This window comes from Petaurus breviceps, unplaced genomic scaffold, assembly GCF_028583685.1.
Source record: "Petaurus breviceps papuanus isolate PSGF00001 unplaced genomic scaffold, PetGlider_PUasm1.0 582, whole genome shotgun sequence".
NCBI classification, from domain to species: domain Eukaryota; kingdom Metazoa; phylum Chordata; class Mammalia; order Diprotodontia; family Petauridae; genus Petaurus; species Petaurus breviceps.
The window spans coordinates 832,316-854,768 of record NW_027186390.1 but is presented as its reverse complement, the minus strand read 5'-3'; the positions used below and the strand labels follow the sequence as shown (position 1 = coordinate 854,768).

The window sequence follows — 22,453 nt, the reverse complement described above, 5'->3', positions numbered from 1 at the left end:
CTCAGGGCAAGAAACATGGCCAGCTTACCCTATGTTTCCCTAATATGAGTATGCTGAGATAATTTTGCAGACTAACCTTGAAAGTCTACCCACCAGCAAAGGGGAAAGGGCCAGAAATTGAGTAGAAGTAAAATAAAGAACATCAATGATTCCAAAAGACAATGCCCAAATAAAAGCGTGATGGCAAAAGTTAATAAATCAACAAAGAGAATCCTAAAACCAGAAAGAGGAATCAAACAGCAAATGAAACTTCTAAGAGAATGTACAGTTCTTAACAAATATTAATACAAAAGACAGTGAACCAATGCCTGATAAAATACAGAATCCTAGGGACTCCTAAGATAGCATGAATAACAACAAGAAACTCAGAATGATTCAGAAGAGAAATGAAGTTCATAAAAGAAGATATGAGGAATGAATTTAGGTTAGAATTTAGCATTCTCAATGCATAATTTTAAAATTCAATCAGGAGATTGGGGGAAAAAATGAATCCATAATGGAGAATATCTTTTAAGAAGTGAAAGGGAGATTAATAGCTTATAAAGCAAAAATACTGACATGGAAGAAGAGAAACAAGGGACAACATGTTTGTTTGTTTGTTTGTTTTTAATGCATGAATTCTATATAAGCCAAAGTGTCTGACCCTGAAGATAGGATACACAGAGATAACTTCAGGATGATAGGTTTCCCAAAAAATCACAAACTTAAAAAAAAGAACCCTGAATATGATGATTTAGGCAATAATAAAAGAAAATTACCAAGGACTTTTGAATACAAACATTAATGGAGAGAATTCATAAGAACATCACTAGAAAGACAAAAAACAACAATAAAAACACATTTCAAACCCCAAGGCACATAACTGACAAAAGAACAATTTCAGTGTAAATATTTGCAAGCAGCCAGGAGGAAGACTTTCACATACAAAGGAAAAGCATTTTGAATGACACAGGATTATTTCATAAACTATGTGGAACTGCAGAAAGAAATAGAAGAGTATATTACAAAAGCAATGGTCCTCCGAGGGCAGTTAGGTGACACAGTGTATAGAACACCAATCCTGGAGACAGGAAGATTCATCTTCAAGAGTACAAATATGGCCTCAGACACTTACCAGCTGTGTGACCCTGAGCAATTCACTTTGCCCTGTTTGTCTCAGTTCCTCCTCTAGAAAATTATTTGCAGATGGAAATAGCAAGCTACTCCAGTATCTTTGCTAAGAAAACCCCAAATGGGGTCATGAAGAGTAAGATACAACTAAGCAACAACATCTTTGGTTTTTATATCACAGTTTTATTTTTTTTTTCCAGAAATGTACCCCACCTAACCCAGTGAGTCTTCCCTTTTAACAAAGAAAAACTGATTAACAAAAACAACTTTACATAGCAACCAAATCCAACAGTCAGTGCCATATTCTGCAATCATAATTCCCCACATACACACACACTTCCAAGGAAAGGAAGAGGGTGTATTTCTCCATCTTTCTTCCAGGAACAAGACTGGTCATTGTAATTATACCACATTCAGCTTTATTTTACTATTCTATTTGTGTTACATAAGCTGTCGCTTACAAAAAAAAAATTTTGAAAAAGTTTTAGAAAAAATTGTTAGGTCATTTGGTAGAGGAGAGTAAAGTAGAAAGGAGGTGTGACTCTATCTGGAAAGTTTACATATATATAATTTTGACGAGCATATGCACATATGAATCACACACACAAGGTTCAGCAACCTTGCTAGAGAGGGCAACTTGTAAAAGAGGTAGATTGAGACAGATATCAGTAAATGTAAATGTTCAAAGGGAATTTGTTAAAATAATCTGAATCAATGGCATCTTCCTCACTACCTATTCTCATCTAGAGCTTGATAGAATTCCTTTAAGCATTTTCCATAAAGTCAGCATCCACAGGGGAATATCGGCCATTAACAGACTGAACACCAGTCATGAGAGAAGAAATTCATGATATCCAAATTTAGCATGAGATACAAGCATATTTGTTTGTTTTGATAGCTAATGTCATAGTTATAGCAGTTTGTGAATTTCTTTTGCAAAGTCTCTGCAATACCTGAGCAAGGAGGAAATCATGGGGCACTAAGGAAAGTTAGTTATGAGCTTTAAAACCAAACAAATAAACTTTAATTTGTATTAATTTCTTTATTAGTACAATATGCCCTTCCCGTCCTACCAATGTCACTACCCTCCTTTCTCTCCCTTATGAGAAAGAAAAACAATCAGGGATAATGAACTTTTGTTAAGATAAGATATCCTTTGCCTATTTAACTACTGGAGAATGACTCTTGGTCTTATATTTGTGTCAATTCACTATAGATCCTGGAAACTGCACTTTTAATAGCTGTAGATGAGGCAAAGATTTTTTATTCCCACTCTGCAGCTCACGTGAGTGCACTTTCAGGGACAATGTGGTCCCTGGGTCTTTGATGAGTCAGGTTATTAAGTTCTTCCTGGTGGAACTCCTGGAGAATTGCTGATGACGATAATGATACATTTATATGTATAGCACTTTAAGATTTACAGGGCAAAGTTCTTTGCAGAGGAATAGGAAAGGAAATAAATGATAGATTCCTCCTGAGGAATGAAGCCTAACCCCTAGCCTGAGGAAACAGCCTGTTGTTTGTCCTTCATTCTCTAAGAAGACCATGACATCAGGGAAATGATGTCATGACATGTAAGTAAATAAGATTTCAGTGAGGAAGGGCTGTGCAAAGTCACTAGCCTCACTTTCTCCTCTGGAGCCATCTAGGTACTCCATCTAGGTCTGGTAGCCATATATAGATCAGGACAATTGGAGATGGCCCAGGATGCAGTGGGGGACCTTGGTCTTTTCAAGCTAAGGTCTTTAACAGGTCTCAGTTTGACTGAGGCAATGTCCATTCAGTGATTAATAAGAAATGAGACTGATAATGGCCACTTTACCTAAATGTTTTAAAATTGATGGAGGGGGACCCTGGTGGGGGGGAACCTTCAGGGGCGGGGGGAACCCTCAGGGTTTATGGTCAAAAGAGAAACAGTTCTTATTTACATTCATTGGGTTTGGCCTGGGACCTATCTTGGTCAATCAATGAGAGCCCAAGTGATTTGGGCTTAAAAAAAGAAGCAGATTAGATAGGGCAAAACGTAGAGGAGTACTAAATTAAGAAGGCCTTGAGAACCTCTCAAATTGGAGAGACATGGAAAGAAGGGCAAAGGATTGGCCCTACTAGAAATAAAGACTGGGGTGTGGAGCCAACATGGTGGAGTAAAACCAGGAACTTGTTTAAGCTCCCTCTCCAAATACCTCCAATACCTGTAAAAAAATGACTCTAGGGCAGAGTCAAGACGGCAGAGTAGAAGCAGGACGTCACCGCGGCTCTGGCTTCCACCTTCCCCAATACATGTAAAAGGGGACTCTAAACAAACTCTGGAGCTGCAGAACCCACAGACACAGAGAAGCTAACCTCCCACTGAGGACAGCCCAGCAGGCTGGCAGGAATCGGCCAGGGCAGTGCTCTGGGAGCCCAGTGCGAGGCTTTAGCCTCAGGGTGGGCCTGACCAGCCTCTGGTGGAGGGACTCCAGATCAGCAGCAGCTATGGCCCTTTCCAGATTTGTCAACACATAGATGCGAAGGACAAAGTGAGAGGTCAGTGCAGTCTGGACTTTGGGACCCAGTAAGTGGGAGTGCGTGGCTTTTGCCCCTGGGGCGAGAAGCCGCTGAAATGCAGGAACAGCCAGCCAGCACCACGTGGCAGCTTCAGCTCCTGGCCTGCTGAGTGTAGGGGGAGCAAGCACCAGTCTGAGGGGTAATCTCTCTTGCTTTAACCTGCTTGGATCTGGATTGCAGTCTAGGGTGAAGGTCCTGGGGTGTGTGTCCAGCCTGCCAGAGCATGTGGAGACCTCAGAGAGGGCACCCATCTAATATCTCCGGCAGCTGAGAAAACCCCAGTGTTTGAGACAGAAAGCTCCCTATCTGGTGGCAGAGTCCTACTGTGGCAAAAAGCCCAGGGATGAAGTGACTGAGGGGGCAACATGAACTGGCAAAGGAAACAAAGCAGACAGAAGATTCCATGATTAGACTCCTATTTTGGGGACAGAAAGGAGCAAAGCATGGAACAGGAGGAAGACAGTGAAGTCAGAACTCCTGCACCAAATGATTCTAAGGAAAATACAAGCTGGTTACAGGCCACAGAGGATCTTAAGAAGCAGATAAGAGAAATGGAGGAAAAATAGGGAAGAGAAATGAGAACAATGCAAGAAAATTACGAAATGAGAGTCAACAGCCTGACTGAGGAAAATACTACCTTAAAAAATAGACTAACTCAAATGGCAAAACAGGCTCAAAAAGGCAATGAGGAGAAGAATGCCTTAAAAAGCCAAATTTCCCAGATAGAAAAAGAATCTCAAAAGCTCAATGAGGAGAATCATTGCTTCAGGATTAGATTGGAGCAAATGGAAGCTAATGACTTTATGAGAAATCAAGATGCTATTAAACAGATCCAAACAAATGAAAGAATACAAGGCAATGTGAAATATCTCATGGGAAAAAACCACTGACCTGGAAAATAGATCCAGGAGAGATAATTTAAAAATTATTGGACTATCTGAAAGCCATGATCAAAGTAGGAACCTAGAAAGCATCCTCCAGGAAGGGAAGTTCTCAAAGAAAACTGCCCTGATGTTTTAGAACCAGAGGGCAAAACAGAGGTTGAAAGAATCCACAAATCACCACCTAAAAAAGATCCCAAAAAGAAAACTCCTAGGAATATTATAGCCAGGTTCTGGAATTCCCCGATTAAGGAGAGAATATTACAAGCAGCCAGGAAGAAACAATTTGAATATTGTGGAAACACAATCAGGATACCCCAGGATCTAGGAACTTCTACACTGAGGGATTGAAGGGCTTGGAATATGATATTCCAGAGGTCCAAGGAGCTGGGATTAAAAAGAGTCACCTACCCAGCAAAACTGAGTATCATATTTCAAAGGAAAATATGGTCATTCAGTGGAATAGAGGACTTTCAAGCATTCTTGCTAAAAAAAAAAAAAACAGAGTTGAATAGAAAATTTGACATTTAGATACAAGAAGCAAGAGAAGCGTGAGAAGGTAAACAGGGGAAAAAATCATAAGGAACTTATCAAAGTTGAACTATTAACATTCCTACATGGAAAAACAATAATTGTAACTTATGAAACTTTTCTCAGTAGTTGAAGGGAATAGGAAAATATATATATATACATATATATGTATATATATATATATATGTCTATATATGAGGTATATGGGCATATGAATACATATGTGAATGTGTATATATATATGTTTACAGGTATACATAGATAGAGGACACAAGACCAATTTAACAGGAAGGGATGATACTTAAAAGGTGAAATTAAGAGATGAGAGAGGAATATAATGAGAGGAGATGGGGAGAGACAGAATGGGGTAAACTATCTTATATTGAAGAGGCAAGGGAAAATGGTTTCAATGGAGGGGAAGAATAGGAAGGCAAAAGGGAATGGGTCAACCTTATTCCCATTGAATTTGGCTTGAGGAGGGAATGAAATACACATTAAATAGGGTATCTCACTCTACAGGAAAATAGGGGGGAAGGGGATGAGAGGGGAGATGATGAAAGGGAGGGCAGGCTGTCGGGGAGGGAAGTTGGGAGCACCCACTTTTGAAAAGGGATGGGATCAAAGTACAGAATAGAACAAGTGGGAGGTGGGATAGGAGGGAGGGAAATATAGTCAGTCTTTTACAATATATCTACTATGTTATTGTTTTGCATTAGCCACACATGTACAACCTATACAGAACTGCTTATCTTCCCAGTAAGGGTGGGAGACAAGGGAGAAAGGGAATGAATCTGGAATTCAAAGTTTTAAAATCAACACTCAAATATACATACACACACATATATAAATACACACACATATATATGTATATTATTATTAATAGTATTTTACATGTAATTGGGAAATAAGATATACAGGCACTGGGGCACAGAGATCCACTAGAAAACTCTAAAGGGGTATGGGAGAAGATATGGGAGATTGCAGATTGGAGGAGGGGATATCCTGTGGGACTGCTATTTTGGGGCAATAGGTAGGGGAAAAACGGGGATAAAATTTGTAACTCAAAATCTGGCAGAAATGAATGATGTAAACCAGAAGTTAATAAAGCATTTGAAAAAAAAATGACTCTAAACAAATTTTAGAGCTACAGAACCCACAAAGTGACAGAGAGAAACAAATCTCCCACTGAAGGCAGCCTGGTAGGCCAAAAGGAGTGGTCTGTCGCACCAAGCTGGGAGCCCAACACAGTCCTACACGAGCCACACGGGCCCAGACCTGTGGTGGCCCAGACCAGCCAGAGCAGACTTCAGGAGAGTGAATCACCAGCAGGTGGTTTCCAGACTTCTCAACCCATAAATGCCAAAGAGAAAGTAAAAGATCAGTTAGGAACTCTGTTGGAACTGAGTAACGGAAGAGCACAGTCCAGCCCCTGCCCCCAGGGTGAGAGGTGGTGGAGGTGCAGCAGTAGCAGCTGCTGCTACATGGCTGCCTCCAGAGCTCCTGGCCTACAGATCATAGGGGGACCAAGCAAACATTCAGAGGGTAATCGCTTTTGCTTTGACCTGCTTATATCTGGGTCTCTTTCTTGGGTGGTACTGGGGTGTGTTGCCAGTGTGGCAGAGCTTGTGGTGGCTGTAGAGAGGGAGCCCTCCTCATAGCTCTGACAACAACTGTGAAAACCCCAGGGATTTGGTACACAGCTCTCTCTACTCTTGAAGCAGAGTTCTACCATGGCAAAGAGCTCAAAAGTCAGATAATTGACTGGCAAGGTGAGTAAGCAGAGGAAGCACAATCAGACCACAGAAGTCTTTTTTGGGAAACAAAAAGGATCAAAACATGGAACCAGAAGACAATGATGTAAAAACTCCTGCATCAAAAGCTTCCAAGAAAAATATGAATTGGTCACAGGCCATGGAGGAGTTTAAGAAGGATTTTGAAAATCAAGTAAGAGAAGTGGAGGAAAAATTGGGAAGAGAAATGAGAATGATGCAAGAAAATCATGAAAAGCAAGTCAACAGCCTGCTAAAGGAGACCCCCCCAAGAAATACTGAAGAAAATAACACCTTAAAAAATAGATTAACTCAAATGGCAAAAGAGGCCCAAAAAGCCAATGAGGAGAAGAATGCCTTAAAAAGTAAAATTGCCCAGATGGAAAAGGAATTTCAAAATTTCACTGAAGAAAATAATTCCTTCAAAATTAGATTGGACCAAATGGAAGCTACTGACTTTATGAGAAATCAAGATATTATAAAACAAATCCAAACAAATGAAAAAAATAGAAGGCAATGTGAAATATCTCACTGGAAAAACCACTGACCTGGAAAATAGAACCAGGAGAGATAATTAAAAATTTTTTGGACTACCTGAAAGCCATTATTAAAAAAAGAGCCTAGACATCATCTTTCAAGAAATTATCAAGCAAAATTGCCCTGATATTCTAGAACCAGAGGGCAAAATAGAAACTGAAAGAATTCACTTATCGCCTCTTGAAAAAGATCCCCAAAAGAAAACTCCTAGGAATATTATAGCCAAATTCCAGAGTTCTAAGGCCAAGGAGAAAATACTACAAGCAGTTGGGAAGAAACAATTTCAGTATAATGCAAACACAATCAGGATAACACAAGATCTAGCAGCTTCTACATTACAAGATCCAAGGGCTTGGAATATGATATTACGGAGGGCAAAGGAGCTAGGATTAAAACCAAGCATCACCTACCCAGCAAAACTGAGTATAATTCTTCAGGGGAAAATAAGGTCATTCAATGAAATAGAGGATTTTCAAGCATCCTTCATGAAAAAACCAGAGCTGAACAGAAAATTCATCTTGCAAATACAAGAAGCAAGAGAAGCTAAACAGGAAAAAAAAAATCATAAGGAATTTATTAAAGTTGAACTATTTACATTCCTACATAGAAAAATGATAATTGTTACTCATGAGACTTTTCTCAGTATGAGGATAGTTGAAGGGAATATATATATATATATATATATATATATATATATATGTATGTATACATACATATATATGTATGTATAGGAGGGTATATGTGTGTATAAATATATGTGTGTGTATATGTGTGTACATGGATACATAGACAGAGGGCACAGGATGAGTTGAATATGAAGGGATCATATCTAAAAAATAAAATTAAGAGGTGAGAGAGGAATATATTGGGAGAAAGGGAAAGATAGAATAGGGTAAATTATCTCATATGAAAGAGGCAAGAGAAAACTGTTACAATGGAGGGAAAGAGCAGGAAGGCGAAAGGGAATGGGTCAACCTTACTCTCATTGAATTTGGCTTAAGGAGGGAATAACATACACACTCAATTGGGTTTCTTACCCTGCAGGGAAGTGGGGAGGGAGGGGATAAGAGGGGGGATGATAGAAGGGAGGGTAGATTGGAGGAGAGGGTAGTTAGAAGCAAACACTGTTGAAAAGGGGCAGGGTCAAAGGAGAAAATAGAATAAGTGTGGGGCAGGATAGGATGGAGGGAAATATAGTTAGTCTTTCTCAATAGAACTACTATGGAAATGTTTTTCATAATTACACATGTACAACCTATATTGAATTGCTTGTCTTCCCAGTGGGGGTGGGTGAGGAGGAAAGAAGGGAAAGAATCTGGAAATCAAAGTTTTAAAAACAAATGTTAAAAAAAATTGTTTTTTAAATGCAACAGGTAAATAAGATATACAGGCACTGGGGTATAGAAATCCAACTTGCTCTACTAGAAAGTTAGGGGAGGATTGGGGAGGATATAAGAGAGAGTAGACCTGGGGAAGGGGTATTCAGTAGGCTTGCTATCTTGGAGTGAGGGGTAGGGGAAAAAACGGGAAAAAAATTTGTAACTCAAAATCTTGTGGAAATGAATGTTGAAAACTAAAAATAAATAAATAAATTGGAATAAAAAATAAACCTTGTCTCAGACTGAAAAATAAAAAGAAATACAAGACTGATTTTTATACCATGTAAGTGTGGGGCACCTATCTGCAAGAGTGTGAGGGATCTATGTCCCTCAGTCAAATCTCCCACAAGACTTAGTTTACTGGGACGGCTAAGTAGCACAGAGAATAGATATCTGGCCTTAGAGTCAGGAGATCCTGAGTTCAAATCCAACCACAGACACTTAACACTTACCATGTTTCCCCGATAATAAGACACTGTCTTATTATTTTTTTGGAAAGAAAAACACCAGAGGGCTTATTTTCAGGGGAGGGCTTATGTTGTCCTGCCTCAGCTCTCCTCCGCGGCACTGCTCTCAATGGCGCCAGCAAGCAAATCACTGGGGAAGAACAGGATGACGCGCTCACTGCTGCAGCTCTGATTGGATGCAGTTCGGAGCACGGCGTGCGTTTCACCCGGGGGGGACGGTGCATACAGAGGGTACCGTAATGTAGCGTGTAGCTCAGGGGATCACCTTCACTACAGTAGCAATCTCAATAGGGCTTATTTTCGGGATAGGTCTTATTATCGGGGAAACACGGTACTAGCTGTGTGACTTTGGGCAAGTCGCTTAATCCCAATTGCCATGCATCTCCCCTTCCAAAAAGTAAAAAATAAAAAAAGACTTAGTTTACTCAGGTAGGCAGGAGTGAAATGGTTAAAAATCTAAAAGAAAGGATGAAGGATGAGTCCTTTGAGAAAGAATTGTCCTCAGCAACAACCTGGAGACTGGATATGCTTATTTACAAGCCTTTGCATCTTGCCAGCAGGCAGGAGCATTCTGGATACCATGTCCCATTACAGTAGACATTTTTCAAAGTGTTGAGCTCCCTTCAAAAGGGAGAAGCATGACTTCCTAATGATATGTGAATTCTCTTTTGAAGATGGTAGGAGGTTGTTTGGAGTCAGAAAAAGTGAATGTTAACAGTCACTGTTAAATCTATATGTGTGTCTTTGTGTGTGTGTGTGTGTGTGTGTTTAGATAAACGTGTTATGTATCTTGTTTAATTATATGCATATTGGTGTGTCTAAATGTGAAACCTTTGAGAAACTATCATGAAGAAGCAGTATGATATATAATGGAGGGAATGGTGAGTTTTGGAGTTAGGAGTACAAATCCCTCCTCAGTCACTTAACAGCTACGTGACCATAGGAAAGTCTCTTAACTTCCCTCAGCCTCAGTTTGTTATGTGTGAAAAGATAATAATACTACCCTGGTTAAGCTTTTACTCTCCCCCATCTTGACCTGGGTTTTATTTTTAGCCATCTGTGAAGGTAGTAAGATGTAATTTTCAAAACGCGGAGCTTTGGAGTCAAGGGACTCAGGTCCATTCCTGGCTCTGAAACTAATTAGCTGTCGGACCACAGGCATATCAGTCAGTTAGGTCAATTAACAGTACTGTGCTAAGGGCTAGGGCTATAAAGAAAGGCAAAATAATAATAATAATAATAGTCTTTGCTGTCAAGGAGCTCACAGTCTAATGGGGGAGAAAATATGTAAGCAACTACGAACTATGAACAAGCTACGTACAGAAAATAATTAACAGTGGGAAGGCACAAATAGCACAAAATTTGAGAGGTGGAAAGGATCTCAGAGGCCAGGTAGACCAGCCTGTACCTGAACAAAATTCTCATATACCTCCCAAACAAGCACCATCTAGCCCAGGGGTGGGGAACCTGTGACCTTGAGGCCACATGTGCCCCTCTAGGTCTGCAAGTGCAGCCCTTTGTTTGGATTCAATCAAAGGGACACACTTAAGGACCTAGAGAGCAACATGTGACCTCGAGGCAGGTTCACCTCCCCTGGTCTAGCCTGAAGACCTCTAAGGAGAAAGAGTCCATCACCTCTGAAGGCAGCCCATTGTACTTCTATATAGCTCAAATTGTTAGCAAGTTTTTCCTGCTGGCAAACCTAAATTCTCTTTTTGGTGACTTATTTTCATCACTCCTAGTCTTGCTCTTTTGGGCCAAGCAGAACAAGTCTATTCTGTCTTCAGCAGGAGAACCCTTTAATCATTTGAAGACAGCTACCCTGCTCCCCTCTTCGCATCCCCTCCCCCATGACCCTACAGTCTTCCTGTCATGCCTGGCAATCTGCTCATAACAGCTTCTGACTCTTTTATGAGGGAATAAGTAAACACTCAGTTGGGGAATGACTGAACAAGGGGTAGTATATGATTGTGATGGAATACTACTATGCTATAAGAAATGATGAACTCCTTGATTTTAGGAAAAACATGGAAAGACTTGCATGAAATAATGAAGAGTGAAATGAGCAGAACCAAGAATTCAAGAGAACATTGTATACAGTAACAGCAATCTTGTTTTAAGAATGACTGAGTGAATAAGTTATTCTGTCTGTTATAGTCAAATTAACTATAAAAGACATATGAAGAAAGATGTTATCTGCATCCAAGGAAGAACTGAAAAAGAGATGTATATATATAATGATTTTACATACATATGTACATATATGTATGTAGTTACATACATATGTACATATATGTATGTAGTTACATACACACATACTTGTGTCTAATGGTAGCCATGTTTAGGGTGGGTGGAGTGGGAAGGGAAGGAAAAAATTATATGACAGCTTTACCATATACTTAAAAGGAAGAATAAGTTGTGTATAATAGATTTGCAGTTTCATGTACAATAATCTTTTTTAATTTTACTATGTTAGAGAAATGCTTCTTTTATTCCATAAATTAAAAATAAAACTAAAAAAAAAAACACTGGAGAAAGCAAGCAACTTTCAGGAAATTCCAACATGGTTGGCTCAAAATGGGGAAAACTGTGAATTCATTTGTTCTCTGAATTTGATCTCTGGAAAATTGTTTGGGAGATTACAGAGTTTCAGCTAACTTATTTTCTTATGCCTGGCCATCATGGGATTAACTTTTCTTTCAGCTTAGTCTCTGCAATTCAGGTACCAAAACACACAGTAAGGAATGGGTCTATGATATGAGGGACAAAGTGGAAAGGTACTTTTGAGATTTTGACTATTTGGGTGTATCAGCAATGCCATATTCACAATGCCTATGGAGATTACAGATATGCTGATATAATTATCCATCACAAAATACATCATGCTTGCCATATGGGGGAATAAACTAGAAAATTTATTAAGATACCAAAAGACTGAATCCCAAAACCAGAAAGTGAAAGCCATCAGAGTAGTTATGACATTGACACAGGTAGATAAAGTAGAAAGCACCCACATTTTCAAGCCTTTAAAACAGAACAGGCTACCTCAGGCAAAGGTCCTCCTCTCCCCACTCACAGCAACCACCCAGCGTCCGGGAAGCGTGCTCCCAGCAGCTCCAGCCCCTGGCAGTCCTCAGCAGGAGTCCTTAGCAGAAATTCTGGCTAACTCAAAAAGGGCTTTGCGCTGCCGCTGCCTCTGCTGCTGCTGCCGCGGTCACCACCACCGCCAGCCACCGCAGGAACTCTAGTTTGGCTTCCGCTTCCTCTTGCTCCGCCCCTTCCTGCTACGTCAGCAAGTCCAATGGGGCATGGAAGATCTTTAAATCCCATAACCCTTACATTGGGCCTGGGTTTCAGACTTGGGATTGCATGCTAGCATTTCTGCTCTCTCTTTTGTGTTTGGCCTATATGTTGGGAAGAACAATTGTGATCCTGGGCATTAATATTAATGGAATAAAAAAACATCACAGAAACCACCATGGACTACTGGGAGGTGTTAGGATCCTGAAAGGGAGGGAAATAGGTAAGGGTCTATTTTATTAAATGAATAGATTGAAATGTTGGGAATATTAAAACTAGATCTCTTTGGGACACATAAAGTTTTAGTATTATAATGGGGTCAAAATCTTAAAGGGATTATTGAGTACAAGGGGAAAAATCTTCATTGTGAAATAGGTAGAACAAAGATAAGATATAAGCAAGTTGATACCAATTATCTGAGAACAACTTATTGGAGCTTAATCTTGAGGATCACAAAGATCTTTAGTACTCAGTGATTTGTGGGTAACTGAAATTTTGCAAAGGGAATTTGACCCTGTGAAGAAACTAGAGTTGGTCATGGCTAACTAGGACAAAGGTGATGGGGAAAGAATAGAATGGGGGTAGATGGACTGAAAACCTAGAAAAATTTACAAGCCACTAAAACATGTGAAAGACCAGGAATGTAGCCAGGCAGGGGAAGAACATTAAACCTTGCTCTTTAGTTTTGCTCCTAAGTCATTCCCCTCTTCTACTAATCTTCTTAATCTTCACTGGGGCCTGGAGTCAGGCAGACCTGAGTTCAAATCCAGCCTCAGACACTTACTACCTGTGTGACCCTTGAGCAACTCACTTAACCCTGTATGCCTCAGTTTCCTCATATGTAAGATGAACTGAAAAAGGAAATGGCAAAGCCATTTCAGTATCTTTGCCAAGAAAATACCAAATGGGGTCATGAAGAGTTGGAAATGACTGAACAACAATAAAAAGGAATTTTGGAACTGAGAAACTAGGTGACTCCAAACCCCAAAATTTCTGAAAGTTTGCCTCTAAATAGGTATTGAGTTTAGCATGTAAAATTAGATAGTAAGTTATGTAAAACTTCTGATCCAAAGTCAAGAAGAGATTCCTACAAAAGATGCTGTCTTAGCAATAACTACTCTTCTGGTGTTAAACACTATACATTTTAGAGGATGAAAACAGCATATGCTTATTACTTTACAGAGATAAAGAATACTGAAAAATCTGATAGTAGTAGTTACATATGGGTTGAGGATTAGCCAAGTGGAAATTGTGGAAGGTCAGAGAGATTGGGAGAGTAGAGGATGACAAGGTGATGGGATCTAAGGTAGCTATTAGTAAATCACTGAAGTAACTGACTTTGGTTCAAGACTAGATAGAAAAATAAATGAAGATAAAGTAATAGACACAGACAGGGTGAATGAGAGGTAAGAGAAAATATACAGCATAATAATTGAGGTTTTGTTCATGAGAGTGAGAGAAGTAGAAAGATTAGAGGTTGTGGTCAGAAAGTAAAATTTCAGAGGTCAGGGCCTTAAAGTTGGTACCAGTTTCATATGTTAGTAAGAGCAAAGGTCTAACTGGGCCAGTGCAGGGCTAAAATGGAGTGGATAGAAAAGCTATCAGAGATGAGAAGTAACAATAAGTTAGAGAAAACCTCAATATTAATATGAAGTCCTCAAAGATGATGCCAGAGGGTGGGGTGGAAAATGAATCATAGAATTTCAGAACTGGAAGGAAAATCATGGGTCATCAAGATCAATCTATAACGTAACAGAAGTTCTTTCTATAGCCTCTTTGGAAAGTGACTAGTCTCCACTTGACAACCATTAGTGATGCCTAACAAACTATTTCTGAGACAGCTCATTATGCAAACACAGCAAGCTAGTTGCTAAAACCTGTGAAGAGAGTAGAGAATGAATTGGGGGTAGGGAGATAACATGGCATGAATGAGATAGTACAATACAATTTCATGAACTTTGAAGGAGACAAGTAACAGAATCATCTGGGAAGCTTGGCGTATACCAAGCTTTCTTCTTGACCCTGTGAGTTGTGGGGAGGGAAAGAACAAGTTTAAAAACTGTTCTAAGGGATGTTATCCTTCCAGGAGAAGTTTCGATTAAAGTAAAGGAAAAGGAGAATTTTTTTAAAAGATTAAGTATGTAATGTGGAAATATGTTTAACATGATCACACATGTATAACTTAGATTGTTTGCCAACTTGGGAGGGAAGGGAGGAAGAGAGCAAAATTTGGAACTCAAAATCTTATAGAAAAATAAATTGTGAAAACTATCTTTACATGTAATTGGAAAAAATAAAATACTGTTTACATTGTTTTTAAGTGAAGTATGTTCAGAGCAGAGAGGTGCCAAATAGCACCGCAAAATAAGTTAGGTAAGGGGTGAGCAAGAATGGAATTGGTCAGGAGAGGAATGGGTTAATCTTAGCAGAGCTGAGAGTGATCTCATTCCATCATGTCTACCCCAGCAGATAGCTGCCTCTACCATCCTCAGTCTCTCATTAATTTGCAATCACTCCCTGTCTATTGACATCTTCCCTGCTACCTACAGACATGTCCATGTCTCCTCCATCCTCAAAACATCCTCCCTGGATCCATCCATTCCCACTAGCTAACAGCTTTTATCTCTCCTCCCTCCTGTGGCTAAGCTCCTGGAGAAAGCCTTCTTACAAATGCTGTCTCCATTTCCTTTGCTTTCTTACTATTAACTCTCAGCAGTCTGGCTTGTGATTTCATCACGGAACTGCATGTTCCCTCCAAAGCTACTGGAGATGTCTTAATTGCCAAGTTTAAGGAATTTCTCTCACTCCGAATCCTTCTTGATTTCTCTGTAGTCTTTGATACTGTCCATCACCATCCTCTTCTTGACACTCTCTTCTCTCTAAGTTTCTGCAACACTGCTTCCTTTTCATCTCTCCTACCTGTTTGACATTTCTTCTCTGTCTCCTTTCCTGGAGCTTCATCCACATAACGCTTGCTAACTATGGTTGTGTCCCAAGGTTCTTTCCTAGATTCTCTTCTCTCCTCCCTCTCTATTTCACTTAGTGATCTCATCAGTTCCCCTGCTTTCAACTGTTATCTCTATGCACATGGCACTCAGATATACTTCTCCAGCCCTAACCTCATATCCAACCTCCAGCCTCACATCTCCAATTGTCTATTAGATATCTTGAACTGCATATCCTATAGGCATCTCAAACTCAACATGCCTGAAACTGAACTCATCATCTTTCCCCTCAGATCTTCCCCTATTTCTAAATTCCCTTTTACTGTGGAGGGTGCCAACATTCTCCAGCCACCCAGGCTCACAACCTTGTAGTCATCCTTGATTCCTCACTGTCTCTTACCTCCCATATCCAATCAGTCGTCAAGTTCTGTCATTTCTAACATAGTAACATCTCATATAATCGCTCTTCTCTCCTCTGATACTTCAACCACTCTAGTACAGGCCCTTATCTCCTCACACCTAGACTACTGCAATAGCCTACAGGTTGGTCTGCCTGCCACAAGTCTCTCCCCACTTCAGTCCTTTCTCCATTCAGCCAGTAAAGTGATTTTTCTAAAATGCAGGTTCAATCATGCCTGCAGCCACATCTTTCTCCCCACCCCAATTCAATAAACTCTGGTGGCTTCCTATTACTTCCAGGATACAACATAAAATCCTTACTTTAAGTACATGGTAAATAGAAGAGAAACACAAATTAGAAAGAAGCTACAGAACTGCAACAGTGATTAGTGACCTGGAGTCAGAAGACCTGAGTTCAAATTCAGCCTTAGATACTTACTAGCTTTGGGGCAAGTTACTTGACTTCTCTCAGACTTTGTTTCATCTCTAAAATGGGAACAATATAGCATCTGTGTTTCAGGGTTGTTGTGAGGACAAAATGAGATAATGATTGTAAAGTGTTTGGCACAGCACTTTAAGCACGATATAAATTCTATCATTATCATTTTTATCATCAATTCAACAGAATCCTAGAAAAATTAGACTTAAGAGACATATGATAAATATTGAAAGGGTTTACAAGAACAGTTTTGTTTTTATTTAAATGTGTATGGAATATTTATGAAAAAAATTTTTTCTCATTCCATGGCATTAAAAACTTATAAATGAAGAAAACCAAAATTTTAAATATCCTTTTTATAGAGCATCATACAGTTAGAATAATAATCAGTAAGGGAAAATTAAAAGATGGAGCCCTAAAAAAAAAAAAAAACCTAAAAAAAGACAGGCTTCCTGACTGAGTCTAAAATGAAATTATAGAAATAGTAAAAAGAAATTATCAAGGACAATGACAATAATAATGCAAAATACTGACATTTATAGGATACAATGAAAGCAGTTATTAGAGATAAATGTGTTTCCCTGCTTGTTATGTAGCAATGGGGAAAAAAAAAAGATTTCTCCTGGCAGAGTCCCTAGTACCTGACTGTGAGCTCCTGGAAGATAGAGGAAGGGGCTGAAGCTTAAAGATTTAGAGCTATTTCCCATTGCCTAGAGGAGAAACTATCCTAAAGGTGGCCAGATGTGTACTACAGAACAAAGATGAAGAAAAGGCTCTGGATGTGCCATTCAAGAAAGAGAAAAACGGTATGGATCTGAATGTAGATGGAAGGTGAGTAGTTTCAGCAGAAATAATCAGGTCTTGGCTATTAATTCTACTAGGAGCAACTAGTTGAGAAGTAGATAGTTCCAGACCTAGAGTCAGAAAGACCTGAGTTCAAATCTAACTGTAGATACTCTCTAGCTGTGTGACCTTGGGCAAGTCACTTATCCCTGTTTGCCTCAGTTTCTTCATCTGTAAAATGAGCTAGAGAAGGAAATGGCAAACCACTCCAGCATCCTTGCCAAGAAAACCCCAAATGAGGTGACAAATAGTCAGAAACAACTGAACAACAACAAATATATGTGTAAATAGGCATACACAACATAGATATAAAAGAGATACAAGGTATTTCTTAAGGGAAAGGCACCAAGAGCTAAAGGAATCAGAGAGTTTCATGTGGTATCTTTGCCAAGAAAATTCCAAATTGGGTCACAAAGATTTGGCTACAATTGAACTACAATAGCAACAACATTAATTCTACTTTGCTTCCCCTCAATCCATTGTGGCCTTTGGGGAAGTTACCATTCAAATTAAGAGTCTGAAGGAGAGGAGAAGCTGCAGGTGATGAGGCTGCCCAGCTGGTTGGGCCCCACCATGGGGGCTCTGTGTACTGCAGCCACCCTCAGTGTTCAGTAGTCAAATGGTACAGTCTGAGGCACCAAGGAGATGATGTCAAAACCACTGGTCACTGAATTACCAAGTCATTCAGTGTTCACTTATCTTCCCCTCTTGGTGCAAAGAGAAAATATCTTAAATCCAAAGTTTTCCTGCACTTTCAACTTGTTTCCATTTCTGTTTTATTAGCAATGATGGCTTAGATAAAAATTTGATGGATTATAGCTACTCTGATTTGTGTGGAGGAAAAAAGGGTTCCTCTTTTCCACACATCATCTGTTCTTTTGTATCAAGTTCTACTTAACTCTATGCTCACTGTTCTAACTTTACGCTCCATTCATACTTCCCATCTCCTCTTGTTGAATTTTATATATATATAACATATATATAGATATAGATGTACATATTTTGGTGAGGCAATCAGGGGTTAAGTGACTTGATCAGGGTCACACAGCTAGAAAGTGTTAAGTGTTTGGGGTCACATTTGAACTCAGGTCTTCCTGACTCCAGAGCCAGTGCTCTATTGCACCACCTAGCTGCCCGCTGAATTCTCTATTCCTGAGGACCTGGTCTGTGTTGACCTTGTCTTGAGTTTACCTTTTCTTGGATCTCAGCCTATGGTCACTTTTTTTTCTGAAGGCTCTTTCCTCAGGCCCTGGCAATTGCCCCCAACCTTTACAATGTCCATCCTGGATATGAATCTTGTTCTTAAGTCATTTTTCTTGATTCTTTGTTACCCCTTTTGGGGTTTTCTTGGCATAGACACTAGAGTAGTTTGCCATTTCATTCTTCAGCTCAATTTACAGATGAGGAAACTGAGTCAAATAGGGTGAAGTGACTTACCCAGGGTCACACAACTATTAAGTGTCTGAGGTCAAATTTGAACTCAGGAAGATAAGTCTTCCTCACTCCAGTCACTGCATTCTATTCACTGTGCCACCTAGCTGCCCAGTCTGAATCTACTTCAATCTATCTACAGATCAAGGTAGTTCTCAGATTGTACTGTCTGAGATAAGACTATTTGATCATTAACATTGCCTTGCCAAGGGTTCTGCTCACACAAGAATATCCCTAGAGGAGATCTCATGTAAACTAGCAGAACCCTCCAATAGGAGCCTGATCTAGGGGAGGCACACTATTATAGCAAGTCATTGACTAAAGGCTTAGTAACAAAGGTCTTGACTTGGAGCCCCAAACTTTACCATGCTGAAGTATCATTCACAGCTGTAGGTATAGTTCATATATAGTAGGTATAACAAGGGCAGGGGTGGGTGGGAATGCTTTTTTTTTTTTAACTAAATCTTATTCATGCCTTTTGTTTCAGGAAATACTTCCCATCACCCTCAAATCTGAAACCTCCCTTATAACAAAGAAAAAAGAGTTAAGCAAAAATGCCCAGTACAGTGACTACTAAATGATGTAGACAACATCCTGCCCTCGTGGTCCTCCACCATCATGGTGAGAGGTGGGAAGGATGTATCATCATCTGGTCTTCAGAGATTGAGTATTCTTTCTAGAAAATTACAAGCATGGTTCAGACTTGGAGACTGAATGCTGAATAATTAAGTTCAACAATCCAGCATTCAGTTATTTAGCACTTATACTGTGAAGAGAATTATGCTATTATGGGAAAAGATAACAAGTGTAGAAAAGATTCACTCCCTGCTCTGAGAAAGTCTACAGACTACAGATGCACAAATAACTACAAATAATCCAAAATAATTCAAATTTCACAAGAAAGAAGCAAAATAGTCAGGGTTTTGTGCAGGGGGGGAATGTTGGGGGAAGGGAATTATTACTGTTTGGGAAGTAAGAAAGAGTTTCTTGAAGGTATCATTTGTGTTAGGATTGAAAAGATGGTCAGGATTTCAGCAACAAAGAAGATAAAGGTAGAAGAACACTTTCTAAGGATAGGGAAAAATGTATTTAAAGTCATGGATGTAGAAAAGTAGGCTGCACTCTATTTCTCCGCACTGAGGTCCATTTGGGTCTTGGCACTACTTGCGTCATGGCCTCGGTTCACCCCGTGCTTTGGTGCTTAGGGAGTAATGGGAACAAACTGAAGCCTTGTTAGTCTCAGTTTCCTGTCCATGGCAGAACCTTGGCCTGTGGACAATCTCTTTTCCCCCTTTTCCTCTATCCTTCCCCCCCATCATGAAAACCCAGCTGAGCCTCTGTATGAGACGTGTTTGGGACTTTTTGAGAGTTGATCACTAGCTGCAGAATGTTCCCTTTGGACATCTTTGTCTTATCTACATAACTTCCATTGACATTCATCCTGGGAATCAGAGTTCTGGATATCTATCTACAGAAACACCTGGATCACAATCTTTCATGGCATCATCCAGAGAGCCAGATGTGTCTGCTGTTTTTTTTTAACGAGCAATCGGGGTTAAGTAACTTGCTCAAGGTTACACGGCCAGTTACTTCTGGGTGTGGTGCTAAGTGTCGGAGCCTGGATTCGATCCCCAGGTCATCCCGACACTGGAGCTGGTGCTCTTACTCGCTGAGCCATTTGGCCGCCCCTCAGATGTGTCTGCTATTGAGCACAGTACAGGTGGGCTTCTAGACAAGATGTCTTTGAGAATTGGAATGCATCGACGAGCATTCAGTTATGATGATGTCCCGGAGGATCCCACACCGATGACTCTGCCTTCATCTGACATGTGCAGTAAGGTTCTGTGGAAAAAGTCAGTCATTCCAGATTGGAAGTACCAACAGCTTTCCAAGGTTGAGGAAGGAGAAAATAGTTTCTCTGTAACTCCCTTAGCTTCCACTGACCAAATGAACAAGGCCCCAGTGGTGAAGGCCAAGGCTCTGCATGTCATCATGAATTCTCTAATTACAAAACAGACACAAGAGAACATCCAGTGCTTTGAGCAGCAGGCAGAGTTGACAGACACGGGATATACTCCCCATAAAGGCTTCACCATGGAAGAAACCAAGTACCACCGTGTGGCAGAGGCAGTCCATAAATTGAAGTTACAAAATGAGAAATGACAAAAGAAGATAGACTGATTGTTTCAACCCAATCTTCTCCGAGTAGCACACTCTATTCTTCTCCCAAGCAAAAGCCCAGAGACTGGTTTACTCATGGATCTTCTACTTCCTTACCTGGTCTAGATGTCAGCAGCATGGACTCTGGAAATGGAGATAGAGACTGTAATGCCAAGCAAAGGCAACTTCCCAAGGTTCAAAATACCAGCATAGCTGCTCTCCATTTTATTCAGTGACAAATTAAGAACAGAGAAAATCAAAATATAGCATAGTTCAAAATACAGCATTTACCAAGTGTAATTCAATCAAGTACTACTCCACCCCTGGACATTACATTCATTTAGTCAATCACAAAGCCCCTCTTCTCAAATGGAGATTAGTTTCCAATCATAAGTAAAGTACATTCATTTGGTCAATCACAGAGCAAAAAAAAGTCAAAAGTTTCCCACCCTTGCATTACAACTGAATAGACCATCTACCCCAGAGTTACAACAAGCTTAAGCACAGCATTTAATACCCAAAGAGAGGTCTTTTCTTCATCTTGACCCGAGGCAAGTTCTCAGCAATCTTTGTTCCTGGGGAGACAAAGCTTAGCAAGGCCACAAGATACATTGCCAGTGTCTTCATTAATTCATTCTCTGTCTGCAGAACAGTCTCAGGAGCTCTGAACCAACAGCAAGGTTCCAGGACCTCTGCAACAACAGGATTGTCCTTCACCAGTGGTTGAATCTGGCAAAACAACATCAAAACAGACAGACAAGGTACCAGCATAATAGCCATGTCTCCTCAGTCCTTGGCAGCTCTGTGTGGCAGCTCTAAAAAGTCCTGGGAAGTTCAAACTGGCCCTCAGCAATCCTCTCTGTTTCTGCCTCCACGATGCTGTTTCCAAAAAAAATTCTTCTGCCTCTCTCTCTGCTTGTGTCTCTCTAAAATCACGTCACCAGCTCCTACCAGTTCAGCCCTCTCTTTGCATGTCAACAAGTCCATCCCACAAGTGGGATTCACAAGCTCTGGGTTTTAACACAATCAATCTGAAAACCAAGCCAATACAGGGGGATCTTTAAATTCCATTACTATTACAGAGATAAACCCTTATCTGAAAAATGGAGCCTTTTTGGATCAAGAACCCTTCAGAAATCCGACTCAGGTTTTCTTATAGAGGTACTCAGAAGCCATCGCCAATGGAGCTCATTCAGGTTCAGGCTACTAGAATTGCAGAAGACCCAGCAACCTTCAAGCCACCTAAGATGGACCTTCCAGTGACAGAAGGAAAGAAACAACCTCCATGAACCCATAACATCAAACCAAGAGACATGACACCTACAGGGTTCTAAACCTCCCTTTTCATAAGAGCAAAGTTGTGTTCCCTGGTGAACCCACTGTTATGTAGACAGAGCATCTTAGACTTTTCTTTCTTCCCATCCACCTTGCACTTCACATAGGAAAGATGTCATTCATTTACAATTTTGCTGAGGATGATATTCCTGGGGAGGTAGTGATTGTTTCTTTAAATATTTGTGCAAAACTTGAATCTTTCTAATGCAGGAAGACCTATTCTGTAATGTCCCAAAATTAGTCTGAATGACTTCTCAAAGTACAGATGCCTACAGCCAATTACTGATCTATAGAACTAGATTGAAGGGGGCAAGGGAAATTAAAATCTAGTAGACTTTGTTCTGCATATTTTATCCAAGGAAAAAAAAAAGAAAAGTAAA

At 40.1% G+C, this 22,453-nt stretch overlaps 1 pseudogene; it reads left to right on the top strand.

Annotated features, from left to right (window-relative positions):
* Positions 1-20,315: 20,315 nt before the first annotated feature.
* On the top strand, positions 20,316-22,072 carry LOC138173416 (putative monooxygenase p33MONOX; annotated as a pseudogene).
* The last annotated feature ends 381 nt before the right edge of the window (positions 22,073-22,453 follow it).